We start from the raw sequence: 9,672 nt of genomic DNA on the forward strand, positions 1-9,672 counted from the left end.
GCTTTATCTGATTTTTATGCCGCATTTTATAATTGATTACGAAGATATATGTGTGTGTGTGTGTGTGTGTGTGTGTGTGTATGTATGTGTATTCATACATACATGTATACATACGTAGATGCAATATATATATATTCATACATACATATATATAAATATTATATATATAAATATATGTATATATATATATATATATATATATATATATATATATATAGAGAGAGAGAGAGAGAGAGAGAGAGAGAGAAACGGAGGCATGGCTGTGTGGTAAGTAGGTTGCTTACCAACCACATGGTTCCGGGTTCAGTTCCACTGCGTGGCACCTTGGGCAAGTGTCTTCTACTATAGCCTCGGGTCGACCAAAGCCTTGTGAGTGGATTTGGTAGACGGAAACTGAAAGAAGCCCGTCGTATATATGCATTTATATATATATATATATATATATATATATATATATATCTATGTAAGTGTGTGTGTCCCCAACATCGCTTGACAACCGATGCTGGTGTGTTTTCGTCCCCGTAACTTAGCGGTTCGGCAAAAGAGACCGATAGAATAAGTACTAGGCTTACAAAGAATAAGTCCTGGGGACGATTTGCTTGACTAAAGGCGGTGCTCCAGCATGGCCGCAGTCAAATAACTGAAACAAGTAAAAGCGTGAAAGAGTAAAGAGTATAATGTGTGAGCATGAGATTCTGATATACCATTTAAATGTGTATTCATTTTGTATTTCATTTGTGTATCTTAGTGTGTGTATGACGGCCGATATATGTACATACTCTGTTATCTGCTTATGTAAAAGTATATGCTTTCATATGTATTCGAATAACGTGATTGGTTTGGTTTGGTTTGGTTTGGTTTGGCTTGGTTTGGTTTGGTCAGCGCATCACCTTACGTATATATCTATAATGAGAAACGAGCCTATATGAGTATATGTTTACGTATAAGCTTATGTGTAATGTGAGTGACCGGCATATATACGTATGTATAGATGTGTATCGTAAGGGCGTGAGTGGAGTGTGTGCGTGCGCGTGCGTGTGTGTGTGTGTGTGTGTGTGTGTGTGTGTGTGTGTGTGTGTGTATGCGTGTGTGTGTGTCAGTGCGTTTGTATATGCATGAAATAAGAAATCGTTATATGCCAGCATACTTTTGTGCGTAAATGTGTAACTGTATGTGATATTTTAGATAGATAGATAGATAGATAGATAGATAGATAGATAGATAGATGTGTGTATGTATTTATATACATATATATATATATACATATGTGTGTATATGTGTGTGTGTATACATATGTATATATATATACATATGTGTATATATACTTATATACATATCTATATACATATATATATATACATACAAATATATATATATATATATATATATATATATATATATATATATATATATATATATATATATATATATTGGTTTTATGTCACATGATGTACAGATCATGTTCTTATTTTGACATTAAGACACTCAGCTCTTCAACAAAACAGACAATATGGCCGGCCGCTTATCATTTCCTGCCACTTTTCGTGTGTCGTCTGCATTCTTTCATTTCTTTATCTTTTATTTATTTTATATTTTTCCTTTCCTCTCATTTCTACCTTCTTTCTTTTTTTTTTCTGTTGGTGTTCCTCTGTAATATTTTGTATCTTTTCTTTTATTTAATTTTTTTCAATACTATTTCCATTTTTTATTTTTGTTTACGATTATCGATTTTTCAGTAATCTTTATCAATATAAACAGAAGAAAATAATGTAGGATTAATAATAAAAAAAAGCACTTCATTGGTAAATAAAAATAAAAAATTGCAGTGTCTATATATCTGTTGTTATACTCATGTAGATGACCGTCGAATAATATCTGCATCAGCTTAGCAGTCAAACTGTAGACCGTACAAGTCAATCAAGGTAAGTATTTGTCTATAAATATGTATGGTGCGCTAACCAGTTGTGCCACTAGAGGGCAGAGTTTCTATTGTAGGTGTTTCAACCCTTTTTTTAATATCAAAGATGATTTGCATGTGGAAACAAATGTGTGCTTGTAAAATACGAATATTTTACATTATGAATTTATATATAGGCGCAGGAGTGGCTGTGTAGTAAGTAGCTTGCTTACGAACCACATGGTTCCGGGTTCAGTCCCACTGCGTGGCACCTTGGGCAAGTGTCTTTTACTATAGCCTCGGGCCGACCAAAGCCTTGTGAGTGGATTTGGTAGACGGAAACTGAAAGAAGCCCGTCGTATATATATATATATATATGTGTGTGTGTGTGTGTGTGTGTGTGCATGTATGTATGCATGTATGTATGTGTGTGTCTGTGTGTCTGTGTTTGTCCCCCCACCATTGCTTGACAACCGATGCTGGCGTGTTTATGTCCCCGTCACTTAGCGGTTCGGCAAAAGTGACCGATAGAATAAGTACTAGGATTACAGAGAATAAGTCCTGGGGTCGATTTATTCGACTAAAGCGGTGCTTCAGCATGGCCGCTGTCAAATGACTGAAACAAGTAAGAGAATAAAAGAATAAAATCCTTTCTACTATGGGCACAAGGCCTGAAATTTGAGGAGAGGGAGCTAGTCTATCACATCGATCCCAGTGTTCAACTGGTACCTAATTCATCGACCCCGAAAGGATGAAAAGCAAAGTCGACCTCGGCGGAATTTAAACTCAGAACGTACAGAAGAACGAAATGCCGCTAAACATCTCGCCCCGCGTGCTAACGATTCTGCCTGCTCACCGCTTTCATAATAATCCTTTCTACTGAAGGCGCAGGCTCTTGAAATTTTGAGGGAAGGGACTAGTCGATTGCATCCACCCTCAGTGTTTCACTGGTACTTTAATTCATCGACCCTAAAAGGATGAAAGGCAAAGTCGACCTCAGCGGAATTTGAACTCAGAATGTAAGGTCGGACGAAATGCCCGGAAGCATTTTGCTCGGCGTGCTAACGATTCTGCCAGCTCGCCGCCTTCATAATAATAATAATAATATTTCTGCTACTGGTACAACCACTGCTGCTGCTGCTGCTGCTGCTGCTGCTGCTTCTACTACATCTTATTGTTGTTGGCACTCGGTCGCTTACGACGTCGAGGGTTCCAGTTGATCCGATCAACAGAACAGCCTGCTCGTGAAATTAACGTGCAAGTGGCTGAGCACTCCACAGACACGTGTACCCTTAACATAGTTCTCGGGGATATTCAGCGTGACACAGGGTGACAAGGCTGGCCTTTTGAAATACAGGTACAGCAGAAATAGGGAGAAAGAGTGAGAGAAAGTTGTGGTGAAAGAGTACAGCAGGGTTCACCACCATCCCTGCCGGAGCCTCGTGGAACTTTTGGTGTTTTCGTTCAATAAACACTCACAACGCCCGGTCTGGGAATCGAAACCGCGATCCTATGACTGCGAGTCCACTGCCCTAACCACTGGGCCATTGCGCCTCCACACTACACTTATATGGAAGGGATAAAATACAATGAACAGAATACATGCTTTGAGAGAGTGTGATCTGAAATTGTATGACGTAAGATCAAATTACTTTCTATCCAGTTACCATCCCTTCTACGCAGAGGTAACATAAAATCGATTTCATCCAACCCCTTCCGGTCATCTAAGCACAGTTTCAAGGTGAAGCAAGGGTAATCTTAAATTGCTACACCGGTTTGAGAAGAGAAATGTTAATTGTTATTTTGTTTCAGCTTACAGTAAGATATTCATTTCAAAATGGCTGTCGTAGTCATGGTGCGAGGAGGTTTCACAAAATGACGGTAACCAACTTCCTTCTACGGAAGACCTGAAAGGAAATACGTATAATATATGGACTGGGAACTCTGATATTAATTGCAACAATTCTTTTCTATAATTTTTTTTTATTCCTACATATTTATTTATTTATTTATTTATTTATTTATGCACGTCCATCATTGGACAGTTCCCTTGTAGTATCGTTTATCTTTTATGTTCTATCTTTTATCTTTCGTTTGCTTCAGTCTTTGGACTGTGGCCATGCTGAACCGCCACCTTGAAGGGTTTTAGTCGATCAAACCGACCCAAGTACTTATTTTTTTAAAGTCTGGTTATCGCTCTATTGCTCTTTTTTGCTGATCCACTAAGTTACAGGAACATAAACAAACCAACACTGCTTGTCAAGTAGTGGATGGACAAACAGTATCACAAAGACAGCCATGCTCATCTCTCTCTCACACACACACACAAACACTCACAACACAATACACATATATCACATGCGCGCGCGCACAGAGACATACATATTGACAAACAGACAGATAGAGAGACGATGGACTTCCACACAGTTTTCGTTTACCAAATTCACTTACAGGACATTGACCACCCAAGATGCAGCGCTGTGGGACTGAACTTGAAACCGCGTGATTCTAAAGCGGGCTTCTTAACCACCAGCTTTTCTTCCTCCCTATGAGACGTTGAATAGTTTCTCGCTTGGTTTTTCTTCATTTCTAGAAAAAGGGCTTCTGTGAGTAGCCCATATATATATATATATATATATATATATATATATATATATATATATATATATATATATATATATATATATACGACGTATATACGATGGGCTTCTAAACAGGATGGTGCAGAACTAAAGAGGAAAGCACTCGCCCGTGATATCGCATCATGGGAATAAACTCGAAACCACACAGCGAGCTTCGTAACACCACATGTATACCGGCACCCATTATATGGATAATGAATACCCCAGCTGTAATTTGTATCATGAAAAATTATATCAGGTATATTATATGCTAGCAAAATGCTATTACCTGTACGTTCACAGTTTCATAGTACCATCACGTTGTCATTTTCCAGTACACATAAAATTTCAAATAACTGCCAACTAATAACTGCGAATTATTTTCTCAGGAGGTGAAATTGGATGACCGAGCATAAGCTTATATAATGCAGCTTCATTACGTGAGTGTCCTCGGTTTTATTTCGTGAGAGCTAATGTAGGACATCCTTATACAATGCGGTGTATTGTTACACCATACAAGCGACATTTGTCATCAATACTGTAAGAGATCTTAGATGCCCTCTCTCTCTCTCTCTTTCTCCCTCTCTGTCTCTCTCTCCCCCGCTCTCTGTCTCACTTTCTCTCTGTCAGTAAATGTTATAATGATGATGATATTGATGATGACTGTTCCTATATGGCAAATGTGGTTGTTTCTGTTCATCAATTCAGGATGGAATTGTTCATCAAGGCTAGAGCCTGTATGCACAAGCACACACATATATGTGTGTATATATGTACGTATGTATGTATGTATGTATGTATGTATGTCATATATATATATATACAAACTTATATATACATATATATATATATATATATATATATATATATATATATATATATTATAAGAGCAATAAATTTGCACTCTACAAAAGTATACAGTAACCCACTAGATTTATATGAAATTGTTTTTTTTATAACCGAACATAAAATAGATATATATATATATATATATATATATATATATAAACCGGAGTAAGCACATAAAATGCGCAACAAGGTGGAAAAAAGAGTACTCAAATACCAAAGGTAGAGTCATGTGCTTTATTTAAAAGCAGCAGAAATATAACAAAAGACTGTTACTCGGAGTTTCACGTTCCCGTTCATCGGACAGTTTTGTTACAAAAACAAAACTGTCCGATGAACGAGAACGTGAAACTCCGAGTATATATATATATATATATATATATATATATATATATATATATATATATATATATATATATATATATATAAATATATACATACATACATACATACATACATACATACATACATACCTCATACATACATACATACACACACTGAGACACAAAAACCCACACAAACACACACACACACGTATTGCGGTTAATGTTGTCTTCAGACATAGAAATACTGTAAAGTTGCTCAGAGGCCGCAAATGTTTAGGGACCCAAAACCGTGTGGTTGGGAAGCAAACTTTTTACTACACGGCTAGAGCAGACAGACAGACAGACAGACAGACAGACAGACAGACAGACAGACAGACAGACAGACAGACAGACAGGCAAACAGACAGACAGACTGATAGATAGATAGATAGATAGATAGATAGATAGATAGATAGATAGATAGATAGATGGCTTGGTCGGTCGGTCGGTCGGTATGTATGTATGTATGTATGTATGTAGGTAGGTAGGTAGGTAGGTAGGAAGGTAGGTAGGTAGGCAGGCAGGCAGGCAGGCAGGCAGGTAGGTAGGTAGGTAGGTAGGTAGGTAGGTAGGTAGGTAGGTAGGTATGCATGTATCAATGTAAGTACATATATACATATGTACAAAAGTACACAAATATATATACATACATACGTTCACACACACATGCACATAGATATATGCATGCACACATATACACACAAGTATGCACAAACGTTCGTGCCCACAAACGTGCATGCATACATTCCTGTATGTATATATACATACACTCACATATCTATTATTGTGTCGTTAAAAGTCACCTTGTGATTACAAGGACTGTAACACAAGAAAATAAACGAATCCAAAGACATAGTTTTCAGTGAAGCAACCGTGTTCACAATGGTCTATGCTTTGCATTGTTTATTTCTAACCCTGCTTGAAATCAAATTAGGCGTTAACTACGAAGAACCTAAACGAAACGAAACCCATTTCACATCTTCCCGCTTCGTTCCCTTCTTTTAGAACCACCCGCCACCCTTACTCCACACCTAACCCAAGAGAAACAGAACATGAAAGTACCTGTCTCATTTGTGTCTTCAGATTACCCACTGACCCCAGCCTGAAATTTCGATTACCCCAAAATAATTTGAAGCAAAGCGCTACAAACCTAGTAGGGTAGGATACCAATTTAGAATAGGAGACCCCACCGCCGAATTTCGTGTCTAAGTTTAGCAGATCACACCACAAGATACACACAAACACACATGTATACATAGGCAAACACACACGTATGCACATGAATACATACACTCATTTACAGAAACGCACACATACACAAAATTACTTGCAAAAGAACACGTGTCTTTTGTCTTTTTCTGTCCCCTTTTTCTTCATATTTTCGTCTTTTTTAATTCTTTTTCTTTCTTGCACGTTTTATTTCCTATATATGAACACACACACACACACACACACACACACACACACACACACACACACACACACACACACACACACACACACACATTTCTATATATACCGATATACCAATATATATATATATATATATATATATACACACATAAACACATATATGTGTGTATAATTATGTGTATACGTATCTGCATAGATAGATAAATAGATAGATAGATTCATACATCATACATTCATCTACACATATACATAGATGTATGCATATAAATGTACATGTATATATATATATATATATATATATATATATATATATATATATATATATATATATATATATATACATAAATGAATATATATGCACACACACACAAATACATATATATAATTATATATACAAACATATATACATACATATATATATGTACATATATATGTCTGTGTTTGTATGTGTGTGTATGCATGTGTGTATACATATACACACATACACATACACATAGAAACTTATACATACTTCAATGAACAAACAGCTTCAAAGTCGTATATTTTTTGTCTCCAGCTACTTACTTCCAGCAGAGGTCAGACAATCTATGCACCACACACAATTATATCATCCCAGATTTGGCAGCGTCTTACAAAAAGTGCTAACCTAAAAAGGCTATGGGCCGTTTTCTATCGTCTAAGAAAAGCTAGCAGTATAACAGACACGTACAGAAACATAATTACGTGTAGGTATATATATATGTGTATGTATGTTCATACACTATAGTTTGTAATTTCTTTACAAAATTCCGTAACACAAGTTTCTTTAAAATGAAGTGTCTCAGTGTGTGTATGTGTGTGTGCGTATGTATGCGTGCGTTTGTGGGAGTGGGGCTGTTTGTATGCGTATGTGTGTATTTGCATATTTATACAGGGTGGCCATAAAGTCAGGCACCGTCCTGCAATATGTGAAATTGCTAACATTCTCCTTTTCACAGCTGCCGATATTACTCACAAACCAATCCTCATTGGATGGAGACAGGTAATCAAGGCGGGGGAAAGGTAATGGTATGGTCTGTGATTTGGCACAATCAAGTAATTGGACCATTTTATTTTGAGGGCTCTGTGACAGGTGATTGGTATCTGGACACGCTTGGCAACAAGGTAATGACTTATTTGCATTCCTGTTGGTGTGCTTACGTCCTCGTAAGCTAGCGGTTCAGCAAAAGACACCGAGAGGATAAGTATCAAGTTTTTAAAAAAAGTAAGTACTGGAGTCGATTCGTTCACTAAAATTCTACAAGGCAATGCCCCAGCATGACCGCAGTCAAGTGACTGAAACAAACAAAAACTAAAAAGATATTTTTTTATATGCATGGAGAAGACACCACATGGGTTGTCTCGAAGCAGGAAGTGAAGTGTCTGGATCAGTTTTTCTTGAATGACATTTCAAATAACAACGATCAGAACTCATGAAATAGAATATTGACAACGCAGTTGTTGACTGCTTTCAAATATGAAAAAGCTGGAACCAGGAATATATATTACAGCGTTATCAAATTACAACCAAGTCTTGAACTTAATTTATTCGCTCTATTAATCCTTGAATGAATATTTCAAGCTATGAGGTCTAATTTTATTTTTATTTTTTTACGACGTTAAACAAAAAAAAAAAGCAGGCATCAAATTGAATCATTAGAATATCAACAACTAACTCGAAGAAGGCGCAAGCAAAATCGCGAGTGCGATTATTTTGGTGGTTACAGCGAACGTAATTCAACAAGCATTAAGTCAATCTTGTTGAAGGCTCGGTTACGTTGGATTGGTCACGTAATCAAAATGACTGTCAGCTGTGTACCCAGACAGCTGTTGTACGGCGAGCTCACACAGGGCTCACGCAAACAAGGCAGGCCGAAACTGAGGTACAAAGACACCCTAAAAAGCAATCTCAAATGGAGCAGCATTCACCTCCCGAACAGCGGCTACCTTTGAAGAGGACCAGCGACAGCATTTCGCTGCCGTAAGATAAAGACGTCATAGGGTGGCGTCTTCCGCAACCCAGTCAATAGACTACTATCGCTGTGGGTGCCTGTGTGCTTGTAGCTTTGGACTGCGGAGTTACGTGCTTTCTCATCACTGAGAACAAAATTTGTCACCGTCGGACACCGATGGACACCCAGCAATCCACCTGATGAGTCGCAAAAGGCTTCCCAGACGTTTAAAAGCCAAACATTTCTGATCATTATTAATAGCTTGCGTGTGCTTTCTGTTTCTAAAAAATTCTCGAAAGCTTATCAAAAGAAAAATGATGCATATGGATATTTTCTCATATACTGTCGTTTATCCTTGAATAGGGAGTAAAGAGATTATCAAATACTCTTACATCACACTTGGAAGATCTAGAGAATAATGTCTTGGCAAAGAATATGTGCAGTTTATCAATTCGCTTAAAACTGATCTTGCTTCATGCTCACGATTCAAACACAACCATCATAGTTTTGAGTTTTAACGCTTAATCACAATTTTTCGAAGTCTCGGTTTTTTAACAGTA

This window comes from Octopus bimaculoides, chromosome 19, assembly GCF_046866305.1.
Source record: "Octopus bimaculoides isolate indiv1 chromosome 19, ASM4686630v1, whole genome shotgun sequence".
Taxonomy (NCBI): Eukaryota; Metazoa; Mollusca; class Cephalopoda; order Octopoda; family Octopodidae; genus Octopus; species Octopus bimaculoides.